General features: G+C 56.8%; 1 protein-coding gene across 4 annotated transcripts in view; it reads right to left on the reverse strand.

The window, feature by feature from the left end:
- Positions 1–18,262, reverse strand: part of LOC123036804 (LIM domain containing preferred translocation partner in lipoma) — a 221,842-nt gene that overhangs the window by 41,145 nt on the left and 162,435 nt on the right. The window lies entirely within an intron of this gene.

Below are 18,262 nucleotides of genomic sequence, written 5' to 3' on the forward strand. Positions count from 1 at the left end.
CTCTCTGATGGATCTCCTGCTATAAGTGAAAAGAGGTTGGGAAGCCAGGCCAGGGAGCTTAAAATTGTCTTTCGGATCCCTAGTAAAAATCCACAACAAAACAGCGTGACCACATGACAAAGGACATCTCAACTGGAAGTGTCCATGGACCGCAAGCCTCAGCCGCGTGGCTTCCCCACACTCTCCCCAGACTCTATGAAGAAAATTAGGACAAGCGCCTGCTCCATCTGGAGCCAGCTTGCCCGAATAGGCAGAACTCTCCAAAAATGCAGCCGGGTCTCGCACCTGCTCTAACAGAGGAGATCCCAGGGAAGGGGCCTGGCCCGCCAGACCTGCCGCAATCGCCTCCCACTGCGAAGGGTCCTACTTTCTGGGCTTTACACCAAAGCAAACAAACTGGACCATCATCAGCCAAGCAACGAGGAGAAGCAGCTCTTGTGAAGTCCTGGGGGATCAGATGCTTCTGGAAACGGCCCTGAAACTAGGTTTTGCCTGTCCTGGTTGAACCTGTCCCTGAGCACGTGGCCCCGTTTCTTCGGGATCCGTGTCCCAAGGGACACGCATGTGTGCGCGAGTTTGCAGCCCGAGAGCTTCAGGCTTGGAAGGCGGGTGTGGTGGAGGTGTGTGCGACCCCAGTGAGCTTTGGCTGTGGGGTGGCAGAGAAATGGAACAGCCGCAGTGGACGATCGGCACAGCGGTGTGTGCGGGGAGACTGACGGGGTCCCAGATGAATTCCGTGGCAGATGGGCTAGGAGGGCTAGCAAGGGAGAAAAGGCACGAGGGCTCAAAGGCTCAATGCTGGGAAGCACTCGGAGAGAGAGGGAGAGAGACTCTTCTCGCTGCTCGGCTCCCGGCTCCGGCTGGGGCCAACGTTGCTGCGATTCTCGTTTCTAGTGGCAACCGTCTTAAATATAGTGCCCCCAGCATGCACAGGGCTTCACTGGGGACACATCTGTACCGTGAGGGCCCTTAAGAAAGATGCAAGACACCGCGGGAAAACGCAGGCGGTCCTGCAGGTTCCCGTGACTACCTGAGCGTCTCACAATGAAGCCTGAGAACAAGGCATTTGTTGGCCACCTTGAGAGGCAGTTCTTCAAAACACACCGCGCTCTTCCTCACACACACATGTGCTTTGCTAAAACATGACCAGTGAGGGGGGGACACCCAGGGCCCTCGGATCGCGGGACTGGCCGCAGCCCCACCGCTTCCTTTCCCCCAGATGAGCGGCCTAGGATGTTATTCAGATGTGCTGGACCAGGATCACTTGCAACGGTGAGGCGATGGAGCGAGCGATGCGTCATCCTTCTGCGGAGGGTGGGATCTCAAGGGCATTTAGGAATTAACTGTTGTGCAAGGCTTAATAAAGTGAGCGGGATGAGTTCCATTTGAAAGCGGGCCAGGAACGGGGCTGCATCCTGCTTCGGGGAGGGGAAACGTGCCAGTCTGGCGTGCAGGGAGGCAGCGCAGCGTAGCGGTGGCTGTCCACGCCTCCTTGGATGGCCGGCTGCAGAAGGCGGTGCCTGGGCAACACTGCTCTGCCCCCAGACTCCTCCGTGTGGGGCTCACCAAGGCTCGGGGTTGTCCCCTTGCTATTTAACATCTACCCGAAACTGCTAAGTTGCGTCATCCGGAGTTTCTGAGCATGTGATTGTTAGTCTGCCACTCCATTTCTCCTTTTCGTCTTGAGCAGATGAGGCTGAGGACGGGCTGAACCGGTGCCTGGACTGGATGAGGGCCAGCAAAACTGAAGCTTGGCCCAGAAAAGCTTCTTCCAACTGGACGGAGGGTGTTCAACCTATTCAGGTTGGGCCACATGCCCCTTGAAGGAGCAGGATTCTAGTCTGGGGGGTAGCTTGACCCGCCTTTGCCACATAAACTCAAGCTGCTCAGGGGCATGGGATTCCTTCTTCGGGACCACCTGCATCGGTTGCCTCTACACGTCCGAGCTGGTTTTAACCCATAAAGTCGTGCATGGCTTAGGACCACAATAACTGTTAAAGTGCCTCCCCCTGGATCCTGCACTCAGTACCTGGGGCCTTCCTCTGAATGCAAATCACAGGGAGGCCTGGAGGGTGGCAGGAAACTGAGGAGCTTCTCTGTGGAGGCTCCCATCTCTGGCATGGCCTCCCCACTGAGGCCTACCTGGCACCAACCTTGCCATCTTCGCAGCTCCAGGTTAAGATGCCTTTTTTAGTCCAAGGATATAGAAACATAGAAACAGAGCGAGTCAGAAGGGTCTCCTGGGCCATCTAGTCTGACCCCTGGCACCAACTGGCTCCGCTCACAACATGCCCACCATGTGCACATCCAGCCTGTCCTTGAACACCCCCACCGATGGGGCCTCAACCTCCTCCCGTGGGAGCCCATTCCACACCCTCGGGGTCCTGACTGTCAGGAGGTGCTTCCTGGCATCCAAATGGAACCTTGGCTCCCTGAGCTTGGCTCCTTGGTAAGTCCTTGGATTACCAAGGACTTGAGGGGATTGCTCATCCCACAAGTTTCCACGGGGCTATTCTTCATTCTATTTCAAAGCTGCTTTTAATTTTGTTTTAGAATGTTGATATTTCAATACGATGTTATGATATTTTATTGTATTTTTGAATGAACTGTCACAAACCACCGGAGAATGTTGGGTGTAGGGTGGAAATGAAATAAATGAACAATAAATTGTGACGATTGATGATGATGATGATGATGATGATGATGATAATGATACTTATGTCCACCACCTGCTGTCTGATCTTTGAAACAGAGATGCTAGGAACAGAATGTGGGATTACCACAAAGAAAGCCAGCCCTCCAACTGGGGCACAGCTTCCATGGGTCATAGGCCCCTGCCCTGTCCCAAGCAGGCTGAAACGGCTGGACCACCACCACCTTCGCCTTCTAGGGTGGGGACAACCCTGGCAGCCCTCCTCGTGTCTCGAGTTCATGGTATCACACAACGAGCCAGTTGCAGCAGTGTCTGGCTCTCGCAGGGGCCACGGATTAGCACGTGCCTTAATCTGAACAGGGTGCTGCCCCGCTAAATCTTTCCGTGAAAGGCGCCTGCAGCTCTGGCCCTGCCCTGCCAGTGGCAGCGCTGGATGCCGCGAGGGGGCTTTGGGTCGTCGCTGCAATATACATCCGCATCGTTTATTCGACACCCGCAAATGCACTTGTCCTCACTTGGGCGAGAGGAACCCTCCATTAGAAAGAGCGACGCCGTCTAGCAAATTTATGCGGCTGTCAAAGTTGGGCACGTGGTACCCACCCATCCTGGTGAAGCATTCCCAGCTTCAGCCCCCGCCATGGGGCCCCCCACGGAGGGAAGGCTCTGTTCCCCGCCATCTCCTGAGCGGGGCTGCTCCACAGCCGGGGGAAGGGATCGTCCCCCGTGCGCCTCGCCAACCAGCCCCCTGTCTTCAAACGGCTCTGGCAGCGTAACCGCATGCCGGGTTGGGAAACCGGCTGCCTGTAGCTGAAGATGTCACGGCAAGTTTCAATCACGGGGCAATTTGAATTAATTAAAATTAATCAATGGCGCTAACAAGGAAATAGCCCTGAAGTGCACGCTCCGAGGCTCCCTTCGTAGGCATGGCTCGCTCCATGTGTCTCGTCACCACGGTCTTGGAGGAACGGAGCTGATGGACGGACACACGGCCTCTTGCGGCAGTACGGATTATGCAGCCTGAGACCCCCCTTCTCAGTCCCATTGCTAATCCCCCCCCCCCCCCCCAAAAAAAACCTCCCAGTGCCAGAAAGCGCAGAACTGGAAGGAAAACTGCACCGACTGACTCTAATTTGCATGATAGGCCTTCTCGGCACACTTCGGCTCAAACCTGGATGAGGGAAGTGAAAGCAAATTTTGTTGCGGTTTTGTTGCATCCTGATAATCTTCTGGGAAACCCCTCCTTCAGCATTTCTGTTCTTGTATTACATCATGGCTGAACCATTACAAAACTCATCCTTCATATTCACACTAGCCTAAGAGAGTCAGATACCGGAGAGGAAGCCCAAATACTTGGGCCACCTCATGAGAAGGAAGGACTCCCTGGAGAAGGGCCTGATGCTGGGAATGATGGAAGGCCAAAGGAGGCACCACCCCACCCAGAGGGCTGCCCAGTTCCTCCCTGAATGTCTCCAGTGTGGGACTGCCCACTGCCTCTCCGGGCAGCTGGTCCCGCTGCCATATTGCTCTGACCGTGAGGAAGCTTTTCCTGATGTCCAGCCCGAACCTGGGTTGTCGCAGCTTGAACGGATTATTCTGTGTCCTACGCTCTGACATTAGCAAGAAGAGACCTTGACCTTCCTCTTTGCGACAGCCTTTGAGGGATTTATAGGGGGATACCATGTCCCCCCTCAGTCTTCTCTTCTCAAGGCTGAGCATGCCCCGTTCTCCCAGTATCTCCCCATGGGCAGTGTTTACAAACGCTGGATCATTTTTGTTGCCCTCCTCTGGACCCTTTCCAATTTTTCTTGGTGCCCAGAACTGGACATACTTGCCACTTCAGTAGCTGGGACTCACAGGGCAAATGCAAAAGCCCAGGTTTCTAGCAACATGGCGCTCTGATTTTCACTCATAGCTCTGCTACAGCCATCAATGGCTTCCCGGAAGCTCTTCTCGGTGGGTGTTTGCCATCCAGAGAGGGCGCACGGCCCCAGCTCAGGGGCAGAACACATGGAAGGTTAGTTCCAGCTCAAGGAGAGTCCGGACAAAGCCTCCATGCAAGGCCCTGGGGTGGTGGTGCCACAGCCGTGGGTTGGTCCAACGCCTGCCCCATCCCCTCTGCTCATAGGGGTTTGCCCACTTCGGTTTCCATCTTGCCCACTTCCAGTTGCTTAGAGGAGACAACAAACAACAGCTAACAAAATGTATCATTAGAATTAATTAAGGATAAAAGCAAGCAGGCACTGGTTTAAGTGAAAAATTGAAGCTTTTGCAAATTCATTCATGCATCACAGAACATGGAAGCGGTAAATTAATGCTCCTGCTGCAGCTTCCACAGAACTGGAGAGGCAGAAATGCGCTGCGGCAGACCCGTGTGTCTGGAAGGCAGCCGGGGAGACTGCCGCGCGGTCCCGTGCGCATGTGGTGCCCAGCGCACCACGAGCTTCGTAAGCCGGCACTTTTCTCCTGCTCTTCAGCCCCGTAACAATGAGCTGCATCCTTCGGCTTTTGGAGACGTTCCTTGCTCAAATCCCTCTCTTTCTAACAAGTAAAGCAGGGAATTCTAAATGCCCTCAAACTGCTGGAAAAACAACGATGCACCAATACAGTTGAAGTAGACTACACCCTAGTGGAATTCCTGTATTTCTGAAAAAGTTTCATAAATCTATATATTTACTAAGCACAAATGACCAGGAAAGAAAAGGCTGGAAACGGAGACCCTGTCTAACTCGGCCACATCTCATCCAGTTTCTCCTAAACGCCAACGTCTTATGTTTTCCACCAAATGGATTCAATTCCCCGTCAAATGTCCCATTGAAGGGGCAAAGCATATCTGCTTCAGAAGGAACCGGAAGCCCAGATTCCCTCTGGCTGAATGGTGGAAATGCCCAGCACCTCCTGGGGGACTGGGCAAGCTCCCGCAGCTCTCCCTTGCTCTGGGTTCACTGCCAGCCTCAAAAGCAACTCTGCAAAGCACCTGGACTCGGGCTTGGGCAGAACCCTAAGGAAGTGAGCTCCTACACCATCCAAGAAGCCCCCCTGGGTGCGGCAGTGGGAGGCTCTCGGCACACGGACAGCAAAACCGAGGCATGCTCCCACCTGACGGCTGGTGCTTGCGATGGCGAGGAGAAAAGACTGCAGAGGGAGCAGGTGGCGGGCAGAGACGCGTGGTGTGAGTGGGGACACGTGCGGCAGAAGCTCCAGCCTGGCCAGGCCCTGCCAGGCTCGCGCTGCTCCGGACAGAAAGTGTGGCTTCCCCTCTTTCCCATGCGCTGCCTCTGGAGGTGTGTTCAGACTGCGTCGCCAGGCCACCTTGACTGGGAGCAGGCCGCCAAGGTGCACAAGGCCCCACTGAGGCCCTGAGCAACTGGGGAACGGGACCTTTGAGGGCACCTGCTCCCTCAGCATCTTGCCTGGCCGCTAAGTTCAGCGGAGGTCAGGCCACTGCTGGAAAGGGGCGAGACGCAGGGCCTTTTTCGTGTGGGCTCCTTTTCTCTGCAAAGGGGTCAAGCCGCTTGATGCTGGCTTGCCTGGTTTCTGGTGTGCAGAACTTCATTTTCCTTTTTAAACAAGTAATTCCTGCCTAGACTAAATCCCAGCCACTGTGTTACTGATACTTTTTGCTTTGATAGAAGCTTGCATTTTAATGCATTGGACGCCGTATAAATTTCTAATAGGAAATGAAATTACAAGTGCATTTGATAATACAAGAAAAAGAGACGGGGCCCAATTTAGGCAGTGCTTCCGGGGTGGCCCTTTGCCCCGCCTGAGACATGGGATGTCCACAGGATCTGCTGGTGCCAGAGACCGTAGGCTTTGCTCCCCCGGGTCTAAAGCCAGAGAACAGCAAAGCAGCGTGTCTGCTGGGTTTCCGCGGACAAAGCCCGGAGGACATCAAAAACTCAAAAAGCGTAAACAGCTTCCAAACTCTGAGCATGAGGAGCGCCTGACCCTTCCCCCAAATATCCCTCTTCCAAGCAGCTCGGCCAAGACAAGACGCACCGAGGTGCGGAATCCGTGGGCCGAGAAACCCACAGAGCCCCTCCTTGCGGATTTCAAGATCCCTGCATTTTCTTTTTGTTTGCACGTCAAACCCTGCTGAAAGCCAGTGGCCTTTCACGCGCAGCTCGCGGGAGGGGGCATCAGATCTGGCATCGTTCATTTGGCCCCCCGCCCCGGGAAAGGGAAATGGGGAGAAAGCTGCCCGAGCAAGTGGGAATCAGCTCGCAAAGTGGCAGGGGCATTCAGAAGCCGGGCGGCGATGAATGCGCTGCCGCTCAAGCGGCGCGATTGGCGTTCATTTTCCCCGTCCATTTGCAAACGATGTACCAGAGGTTCCTTTCTTGGAAGGAAAATAACTTCAATTATGTGTTCTCAAGCAAAGAAACATGGAAATTATCTTCCTTTCAGAAGGTAGAATTAGCCCAATTTAGAACTGAAAAGCTGCCAAAAACCATCCCTTGCTGATATTTACTTTTTTCCCTCGCGCCCCCCCCCCCCCGTTCCTGCTTGTTCAAATATGCATCGCATTTACAGGATTATTTTTGAAGATCTCAACTTGGGACGCGAAGGCCCCCCTGGTGGGGGTCCGAAACTGGGTTTCCTCCCCGCAGCTGCCTGGGAACGCCTCCCGCGGCTTCTGCCCGGTCCCCGCTCGGCCCTGGGCTCGTTCTGGGGCATTCAGGAGGATCCAGGCTGCAGGCGCCCTGAGCCGTGAGGGCAGGGAGGGGCAGAGAGGTGGCCCAGAGACTACGGGCACAGGACAAGGCTCCCTGCAGCAGTGGAAGGACTGGGCCTCGCAGCCCTTGGATGGGGAGGCCGCACCCCCAAGGAGCCTGGCCGTCTCTGCTTGGCCCGGTCATCATGAAGAAAGGCCATGCCTGCCGCTCTCCTGGTCCTCCTCGAGCGACTGGCTCCCCGGACCCCAAGGCGGAACGGCGTAGCTCAGGCCTGCCCGCAGCCCGGCCCTTGCCGCACTCGCTGGGGTCCCGGGTCCGCCTCACTGGTGCGGCTCCCCTTCATGCGGCCTCCCATGCGCAGGAGCCCGCATGCCTCTGAGGGGCACGTGGGAGCCATCCCTGCGGCTGCTGGCGTGTGGCTTGGTCCCGGCGGCCTGGCCAGGGAGCTGTCCGTGGTCCTGACGGCCGGCACCGTGCCATGCCTGCCCAGCACACCCTCCGAGCGGGGACCGGCCGTGCCGGGGGATGTGCCGGGGAACCAACCACTGGACCGGGGCTGGGCAGAAGCAGAAGGCCAGGCCAGGCCGGAGGCTTCCAATCGCCAGCCCATCCCAGGGACGGCTGTTGCACATCCTTGTTCCCTCCGATGCCTGGAAAGCGTAAGAAGCAGCCCCCTGCGGTGAATTCCCAGCACAGCCTCAGCTTCAGGCACCGGATTCCTGGTTCGAGCTCTGGGACGCCCACGGCACCGTTCCTGGGGGCTTGGCGGAGTGGTTTTACTTGGCTCCAGGGCTCACTGCTCCTTGAGTCGTGAGAAGAGGCTGTGCTCAGTCTGGGATCCCTGAGGGGCACGCAGAAGGTCCTGGGGCATCTCCAGGTGGGGCTGGCAAAGCCGCTGCCGGAAGCTCCGGAAGGGCCTGGCTGCCTGGGAGCCCGGGATACTGGTCGTGATGGACCCAGGGGCCCCTCAGTCTCACGCCTGGGCTGGATTCCGTTTAACAGCGTTTGCTGATCTGTAGGACAAGATGCTTGAAAGGGGAGACGCCGCCTCCAGGAGACCAAGGACTGAGGGTTGGCGAGAAAAGTGCCCAGTGCAAGGGAATGGCCTTGAAAACCGGGGCGGGGGGGGGGGGGCTCCCCAGGGAGAAGCAGTCAGGAAAGGTGGCCCCAATCCGTGATTTGAGTGTGGCACAAAAAGCCCCGCCTGACTCTTTCGAAGGGCCTGGACCGGCTTGGGAGGAAGAACACCAAGCCGATCCACCACCAAGGAGGGCACGGTCCTGACCTTGGACTGCGGTGCAGAGGGACCGAGGGGACGTTCAGAGCGCACAGCCTCGCTCGGCCGCGGACATTTCATGCAATGTGTCAAGAGGAGCTTGCCGGAGCGACAAAAGCAGAGCCAGCCTGCACCATCCCCCTCGAAACGCCGCGGCAGGAGCCCCCGGTGATGCAGGCGGGGCCCCCACGCCGCTCCGCCGCTGGATTCTCGGCAGAGGTGGCAGCCCAGTGCTCTCAGGAGCATGGGCGAGCCGCGAGGTTGGCACCCGAACTGCGGAGGAAGGGCTGGGCCTGCTGGCCGGATGCCAGGTGGTCAGGGATGGATGGAGGCGGCAGATCCGTTCCATTTTTCCTGGATTCTCGGGTGGCTTTTGCTGCATCTTCCACACCCGGATGGAGCCCAATTCTGTGCAGCTGTGCCCACGTGCATTGGCACACACTGGGACGTGCAGAACGTTGCATTCCTGAAAACGCGCAAAGACGCAAGCCCTTGCACGTCTACGGGTTTGCGCATCCTTTCTGATTTTTTTAATCTTACATATTTTCCTAGAACTTGCTTTGCGCTGAATTACATTCTGTGTAATTCAATGTAATCAAATTCCGCGTGACCTGGAAAAAGCCGGGATGCCGCGCACCCCTGGGCAGCGTTCTTAGGAATCTGGACTCGGCTGTGTGCGCGGCCGTTTCCCCACTGCCCCCAGCTGCAGCCTCCAGCCGTGGGGTGAGCTGAGCTGGGGAGAGCCTCCCCTCGGGGGGCGAGGGGCATGCAGCTCCCCGCCAGGATCCAGGGGACGGCCGGCCAGAACACTTGCCAGCAGCGGCGGTGCCAAGTTCTGCGCTCGACACGCAGGGAAGGCGTCCTGGCCAAGAGCTTGTCAGGCGTACTCTCATTTATCGCATCCAATGTACTTAGGAAAATGATTTCCCGTTTGGCCGGCGTCTCCGGAGCCTTCTCGGCAAAGCCCCAGCTCTCTGGTGACCAACGGATGCTTTGTCTTTGAGAGCTCGGGCGGGCGCATGATCCACGCACGGGGGTCAGGTGCCCGCGGGGAGCAGGGGGTCTCAGCAAGTGGCTCTTTCTGGGGGCGCATGATGCCGGGGGATGGCGGGGAGAGGAAAGCTAGGCGCAGAGAATGCAAACGGCAGCTGGGGTCACATCGGGGGCGGGGGGCTACCCTGCCTGTGCAAATACGCAGAACAGCCCTGCCCGCTTGCAGCTCTGCCCCGGATTCACGGGTGCAGTCACTGCTAACCTTAAACCACGGTGCAGTTTCAACCCCTGCTGCTAAAATTCAGCCCCAGAGCGCAGCACCCCCTGCCCACGTCGCCCGCCTCTTCCTCTTCGGTCTGCGCATGGCGGCTGGACGCGACTGCCACTCTTTCCGCGGGACTCTGTGGTGGCTGCACGGAACCACGTTTCTGGGTTCAGATGCAACAGGCCATGGTGGGAACCATACAACTGTTTCTCCCTGCAGTGCCACAGAAACTTAGCCTACTGCAGGATACCTGTGCCGGGGCTCAGGACAAATGGCCCCAGAGAGCAGTGGAGGGGAGGAGCAGAGGAGAGAGGAGAGGCCACGGTGCAGACGGTCCTGAGGTCTCTTCCATGCTCCTCCCTCGCCCTCCGGATGCTCCATCCGGATGAGCACCTCAGCCTGTCTCGGAAGAAAGATCCCCCTCCCATCGCTTCCCCACTCTGCCCTGAACGACAGTGGGACTCTGAGCCTGGGGGCTTCAGGCCATGGCCGCAGACTGCACCCTAGATGTCCTTTTTAATGGGCATATGGCTGGAGGTGATGGGGCCTATAGGCCAACGCACGCAGAAAGCAGCCGGTATGGGAAGGCTGGGCTGTAAATGATGTCATCACAATCCCAGGGGAAGCAGGAAAAGAAACGCAGCTCCCCAAAGAAATCCGAGGGCCGTAAGCCCCGCGTTCAAGCGTGAGCGCACGAGGGATAGGTGTACGGAGGCGAATGGGGAATCCTGGAACTGGATTCTGGTCAGCACCCGCAGTGACCTTGTGCTCTCATTCAGTGGGCAGCCCCCCTCCCATGCGTAGGGTCACCTGTGTGAATTTAAACCTGAACTTACTGCCACCTGGTTTCCTTCCAGGACCCAGGTGGCTCAGTGGGTAAAACCACTGAGTTGCGGAGCTGCTGATCGGAAGGTCGGCGGTTCGAATCCGCGTGACGGGGCGGAAGCCCTGCTGCTTTGTCCCAGCTCTTGGCTACCTAGCAATTCAAAAGCAGGCAAACGTGAGTAGATAAATCGGTGCCACTGCAGTGGGAAAGGTAACAGCGTTCTGTGCACCTTGGCGTTTAGGCATGAGGGTCACGTGACCACGGAAGCGTCTTCAGACAATGCTGGCTCTTCAGCTTACGAACGGAGATGAGCACCAGCCCCAGAGTCGGACACAACAAGTGCATCTATGCGGGGGAAGTTTCACCTGCTTTCCTTCCAAGCTTCCCTGAACATGGAGACCATGTGGGCGACCTTCTCCCCTCTGATACTCTGATTTCCTCCCCATCCTGACACAGCACTTTGGGAAGATGAAATGGCCCAGCCTGATGGTCGATCACGTCCTTCCCTCGGAGGCCTTCCCAAAGACACCTTCTGCCTGCAAAATCCCTCCCGCCTCAGTTCAGCAGCGTCAGCCCAAAGCGCACGAGGTGCGCCAGCACCTCTCCGCCCTCTCCTCGCTGCAAACCATGCCGCATGCTAAGCGCATGTGCCCCTCCACCAGCCCCGTCGCCCGGCCCCTCCTGCCGGCCTCGCTGGGATCCATCCCGGCGCAGAAGGGAGTGCTTGGGTGAGCTGCCTCCTATCCGGTCCCCGCAGGCCGGTGGCCACTGACTCATCTCCCTGTGCCTGATGTCCTTCCAAACAAATTGTGCTCTTGCAATATCAAGTCCTGTCCAAGACGATTCAATCAGGACTTCTAAAGTGAATTAAGAAAACCAGCCCAGCTTTTCCATTTGAAGCAGCCCGACTCTCCACTGCAGAGGGGGCAAGCGCCTCGCTCTTCCTTCGCTCGAGAGACGTGCTCAGCCCGACATCTGCCTCTGTGCGTTGGTCTTGGAGTGTTCACACCTGCACTCCTTCTCAAAGGGGGGGGGGGCACCTGCCCCAGCCAGGGAATCGGAGTCCTCACTTGAGCGGACGGGTGCTCAGTCCGCGGGGGTCTGCAAGGTCACGTCATCTGGCTCCATGCGGGAGACGGGCCTGGGCGGCGGGAGGGGAAGGGCATCTGCAAAAGCAGCACTTCCAAAACACAGAAAGCCTGAGCCCCACTATGTTCAGCACAAGCCAGACATCACCTGGACAGCGCACTGAGCCCAGGTCTGGGCACCCGGGTTTAAGAAAAGATGCAGGCAAGCTGGCAAGGGCCCAGAGGAGGCAACAAGGCTGATTCAGGGACTGGATGTTCGGCCTCAAGAAGAGAAGACTGAGGGGAGAAATGGTGGCCGTCTGCAAGTACCTTCAAGGATAGGCTGGACGTGCGCATGGCAGGCCTGTCGTGAGCGGAGCCGGCTGGTGCCGGGGGTCAGACTAGATGGCCCGGGAGGCCCCTTCTGACTCGCTCTGTTTCTGTGTTTCTAAGTACCTGGAAGGCCGTCACAGAGAGGAAGGGCAGGGTCTCTCCTCGTGCATCCCAGGCTGCAGGACACGGAACAGCAGACTTGAGTAAAAGAAATCAGATTTAGACTAGACACCAGAAAGAACTTCCTCACTGTCAGAGCAGTAGGATGTTGGAACCGATTACCTGGGGAAGTTGTGGGCTCTCCCTCATTGGAGACATCTAAAGAAAATTTGGGCAGTCACCTGAAGGGGATGGTGTAACGTCAAGTCCTGCACTAGCAGGGGTTGGACCCGATGGCCTTCTGGCCTCTTCCAGCTCTTCTTTCCCATGATCCTAGAGTGCTGTGAGACATGTTCAAGGACAGGCTGGACGTCCACATGGCGGGCCTGTCGTGAGCGGAGCCGACTGGTGCCGGAGGTCAGACTAGATGGCCCAGGAGGCCCCTTCTGACTCGCTCTGTTTCTATGTTTCTATGTGCCCAACCACTGTGCATCTTGGAGAAAAGATATGCGCAGACATATGGATGGATCTCCATGTGAAAAGAAAACAACGAAGTTTGCAATTGGATATGGACCTGGGCCAGAACAAACTTCAAGATGGGATTCAGAGAACTTCGGTGAACTTGTGTTTGCTGATTTTCGTGTCCCCATCCGAGCCCCGCTGGAGACAAATGCCCAGGCTTGGTCCTCCCGAAGCCCGGCGCACAAGCCCTCCGTGCGCAATAGAAACACCGGCTCATGGACCGCAGCTGCTACACGATCGGACAAGCCGTGCCGCCACCCCCACGCCGTCCCTGCTCGTCCGCCGCCTCTGCGCGCCGGGCAAAGCTGCATCTGTGCCCCAGCGGAAGCCTGGGAAGCAGATTCCCTGCCCATCCGCCCGCCCGTAATTAGGCTCCCAGTAAATGTGGGAAGCCACGCACAAGGAACACCGATGTTCACAGCTGTCAGTCACGGTTAAATAATTAGTCGATACTACGCCTGAAACGCAGCCCCTGGTGCACATGCTAATCCGGAGGGGGAGGGAAGTGTCCTGACGTTACACGGGCAGCTTGTCTCGGTGGCTGCGCTCCGCTGGCCTTGGCGGAGTGGGGTCAGCCCACTGGTAATCCAGCCAGGCCGTGAAGTGCAAGCCCAAGTGCGGAAGGATTCAATGGAGGGGCCGCGCTTGGGAGAGGAGGGGCTGCCTCCCCGACGTGCAAGCCCCTTCTTCCCCACCCGGCCACTCTGCAAGTCCACCTGCTCTTTGAAAGGGAAGGCTGGCTCACTGGCGTGCACCTGGGCCCGGGACTGTGCCAACAGACGCACGTGGCCAGAGGTGGCCAAATGACGGCGTGGCGGTTTCCAAGCTCTCCCCGCCTCGTTTTCTTCGATGTTCTTGGCTTCCCTGGAGCTCCGTGGCTTCGCGAGCAGCCCCACTGCAGGCACAGGGAGCCTGCAGGCTGAGGCGGCCTTGATGGACTCGGCCTGTGAGGTGATGCAGCGGAGCCGGGGCTGGCCAGGGGGCAGTGCCAGGAAGCTGCCAGTCTCGGACTCTCGTCCCCCGTGGACCATCTGGTTCCATTTGAGTTTTGCTGCCGTTGTCACCGTCACCTGGGTGGGAGTGGAAGCTGGCCAACAACGGTGTCACCATGAGGGATCTCACACACGTATGTAATGCCCAGAGAGCCTCATATAGTTATAGGGGGCATATAAACATGTGAATACATATTCAAATGTATATCCAGATACAGATCAGCCAAAGAATTCCACCTGAAGAAAAGCGGTGCTCAAGGGAACCCCACTTCCCCCACGGGAACATAAGAAGAGCCTGAAGGCAGCAAAGGTCTTGCTGAAGTTCTCCAAATGCCACCCCGAAACTGGATTTGACTCAAGCCTGTCCTGGATAGCAAGATCTGGCAATTTTTATTCTCATGAAAATCCATGCATGTTTCATATGCATTTTTTCAAATGCACCATCAAGGGAAAGCCGGGGTCATGGATCCAGGGTTGACTGGGGGCCTGGGAGAACTGGATCCGAGTACCCACTCAGCCATGGAGCCCACTGGGTGACTCTGGGCCAGTCGCTCACTCTTGGCCTATCCTACCTCACAGGGTTGTTGGGATGAGGATAAAAGGGGCTAGGAAAGCTGGCTTGGGTTCATCGCAAGAGGCACAGGTGGGAAAGAAATGCAATGTGGAAACGATCCTGCGCATCTTGGAAGTCTTGCCTTGATGAAAGCGCATCTGTGCCCCTTCTTTAGCAGCTGCCATGCCCCAAATTGACGCCCACTGCCCAAGGCTTCCTGGGCCCCGGAATCCCTCTGCAAGCGGAGCAGGGCTGCATCCGTGCCCAGCCTGGAGGGGGCAAAGTGAGCCAGTCCAGATCACAAACGAATTTCTCACACACCCTACATGCAGCAACGCTTCCTTGTTTCATGGTCATAGAATCATGGAATCGGAGAGATGGAAGGGGCCAGAAGGCCCTCGGGTTCTTCCCACTCAGAGGGCTGCCTGGTTTCGCCTTGAATGCCCCCGGTGTGGGAGCGCCCCCCACCCCTCCAGGCAGCTGGTCCCCCTGTCGCATTGCTCTGGCAGTGAGGAAGCTTTTCCTGATGTCCAGCCTGAATCGGGGTTGTCGCAACTTGAAATGATTATTCCGTGTCCTGCACTCCGGCATCAGCAAGGAGAGATCTTGGCCTTCCTCTCTGGGACAGCTTGACACAACCTCCCCACACTTTCCCTTCTCCTGCCAGTGGCAGGGCTGGGACAAAACCCCGGAATCCCTCCCACCGGCATCCGCAGACTTCCTCTCGGGCTTGAGGCTGTGCAAGTGGCAACCTTCCTCCGCGTCACGTGCAGCCACGCAAGGGCTCTTGCAGGTGGTGCAGAACGGGGAATGCCGGATGTGCTCACCGGGAATTCCGATGCAGGATGACACGCAGGGAATCCATTAGATTCCCAGCCCCGGCATGGATCCCCCCGTGAATTTTGCACGACCAGGCCTGGGAATTCATGGCATGGGACCACAGGGTCAACTTTCTTCCATGCTGCCGAGTGGGAGGAGAAAACCCAGCCATGGGATGTGGCTTTTCAGAGAAGCCTTGTGAAATTCGTATGGAAGTGGCCGCCACAAACGCTTTGTAGACAGCAGCAAAATTTGATAGCCGGGATGCAATGTGGTGGCAGTCTTGTCGGACGCAGGCAAACGCACGAGCTGCTCCTTCAGCAGAGCCAGGTGGCGAGGAATTAAAACAAGCAAGTGTGTTAATTTGAAAAGCCCCCGGAGAGTTTCGGCCGCAAGCGATGGGATGCAGTCTCTCCCGGGCCTGTCTGAGTCTTTCAGGCAACCTCTCCATCTTCTCGGAGCCTCATTAATAAACATTCTCCTGGCAGCAAAAGGGCACTGTCTAAATTTAATGAACTCCCAAATGGACTTGGAGACACAATCCATTGATAAGGTATCAGCTGCCGACTCTATCATCTTATCTATCAGATGCAAGATAAGCTGACTCTGTCATTCCAGCCTGGCCCAAAGCAGGAGGTGCTGCTCCTTTGGAGCCGGGTTTTAAGCACAGAAAGAGAACAGTGGCGGATGATTAAAGATTTCCCAGTGACTAAACTGCTGGCCTTCTTTGCATTTACTGTAAATGTTGACTTTGCCTCATGGGAGTGAACACACAGAGGGTTTTTGGGGGGGGGGGGCTAGAACCAGAATTTGAGCTTAAAATGTAGACGCTGGCATTCTATCTTTGTAAAGAAGGAAGTCCTGCATTGGCCTTACTTTTCCTCTTTTAAGCAGGAGTAAACTTCTTCAAAAGCGGGGGGGTGGGGGGACACTTCATCAGCATTGTTTTATTTGGACAATGCTGAAGAAGACTGGGGTGATGTCATACCCCAGGGGCTGGGGTGGGTTGCATCATGCTGGTGTCCGGACACAACCGGGCTGAGCTTCCCAAAGCAGATTTTGCTGCTGAAGGCAGGGCAGGGGGCCGCCAAAACAGCACCGCACCCACGGTTTCCTGGAACACTGGAATTGAGGAATGGGCGCATCGTTGGCTGGTCAACGGGGTGCACGCATCAGATCGTGTTTCATGCAATGGCTGGATTAATTCGGAAGAGGCTTGCGGAGTTGCCTCTTCCCGGAGTTGCTGCCTTCCTGGAGTTGAGCACGTGTGCCTGTCGGCCCGGGCTGGGCAGGCCGAGGCCTGTGGGCCACTCGCAGCTTGCCCTGTGGCTCCCGCCTCCCCGAAATTGCACACTTTTTAAAAGGTGCCCAAAGCAACCATTCCAAAGACTTTTCGCCCCTCTGTGCTCCACAGCTCCCGGAAAGCAAGATAGATCTGACCCTTTCAAGCAAAAGGCGTTGGACCACCTGCAAAACACACAAAGGGCCAATCCGGCCAACTCCACGCATCCCCATTGGCCAAAGGAAGGCGCTTCCGATTGGGCCCCAGCCTTGCTCCCCCCGCACAGGTGCACCATGTCGCTTCTGCACAAGCGACGTGAGAAGAGTGAGACAAAAACAAGAACGAGGAATGCCGGATACAAGACAGAGAGAGAGAGCGAGCGAGAGAGGGCGTGTGGGGATGGCGTTCCCGCTGCCTGCCACGAGTCAAAGGAATCCCCACTGAATTCGGAGCTGCTGCGGAAGGGAAGTTGCCCAGTAAGACCTGAAGCAGGAGCCCCTCTAGGGATGTTTCAGGTTAGCCTCAAGCAGGTCAGTGCTGGGCCTGTGCACTTCCACGCAGATTTGGGGCAGACGGGAAGGAGGCCCTGCCCGTCTCACCAACGGCAAAAGAAGGAAGAAATATTGGGGAGATACATCACCTGCTCCTCCTGCCTCCCCAGGTAGGAACCCTCTTTGGAGAAGGCTCTCCTTGGCAGGCACAGAGCCACAAATACCTCCCCCCCAGCCCCTCAACACTCTTGCCCCCATCAAATTCAGACTTGCCAGAAATGCATTAACGGGACAATGAAATGTCGGCAGAGTCTCCAAGTGTTCTGTGCGTCCCAAATAATCGTTCCACTTCCATCAATAGCCACGCTGGCGCAGAATGATGGGAGTTGGAGTCCAACTCACCCAGGGAACACCAGGCAGGGGAAGAGGGCTGGAAGAGTCATAAACTGGTTTGCTGTGTGACTTCCTTTCATGAGTGGTAAGCTCTGATGAGCAAAGAATGGAAGATGGATTAAAGAGGGAACAGAGAAGAAATCTTGAAATGATTTTAGAAACACTGACAGTTTTGCCAGGCTGAGCGTCGGGGTTCTCCATGGAATCATCAAGTCAAGCTGCGACAGCCCAGGTTCAGGCTGGGCATCAGGAGAAGCTTCCTCCCTGTCAGAGCAACACGGCAGTGGGACCGGCTGCCTGGGGAGGTGGGGGGCTCTCCCACTCTGGAGACGTTCAAGGAGAAACTGGGCAGCCCTCTGGGCGGGAGGGTGCGACTTGGTGTCCTGCATGAGCACGGGGTGGACCCAATGGCCTTCCTGGCCCCTTCCAGCTCTGCTATTCTGTGCTGCTATGATTCCACACCGCTGAGCAGGGTGGTGTGTGGAGGAAAGTTTTCTGAGGATTCCCCGTCGGTGGTTTGCTGGAGCTGCCCACGGAGGCCTCTTCTCCCCGGGGGCTATTTGCAGGCTGGTGTGCGTGACAGAGACAGGACGGAGAAAACTTGTTGACAGCTCAAAGGTGAAAGCAAATATTGTATTTTTAGAGCCCTGTGCTGGCTTTTTACAGGCGTCTCGGCTCGTTAAGTGCCCATTTCTCTAAGGCGAAGGCAAACGGCTGCATGAAAATGAAAGAAAAGTTTTAAAAAGATCCCAAGCCATTTCGGCCATCCCATTTCCAGGGCACAATGAGTCACTGTCCAAAGTCTAAAATGGGAAATAAATAATTTCACAAGAACAGCCATCCCTCCTGGAGGCATCGGAGGGGGGAGGGAAGCCAACCCAGGGAGTCAGGGCCAAAAGCTCGGCCCATCTTCCCCGGCACTGCATGCCAGGAATGGGCCCATCTGAGCAGCGAGTCCACGGCCGAGCCAGTCCGGCTCCGGGGCAACTTCCCACCCGCAGGAGCTCCGTTCTGCTGAGCAA

Source organism: Varanus komodoensis, unplaced genomic scaffold (genome assembly GCF_004798865.1).
Source record: "Varanus komodoensis strain SLA01 unplaced genomic scaffold, ASM479886v1 scaffold82, whole genome shotgun sequence".
NCBI classification, from domain to species: Eukaryota; Metazoa; Chordata; class Lepidosauria; order Squamata; family Varanidae; genus Varanus; species Varanus komodoensis.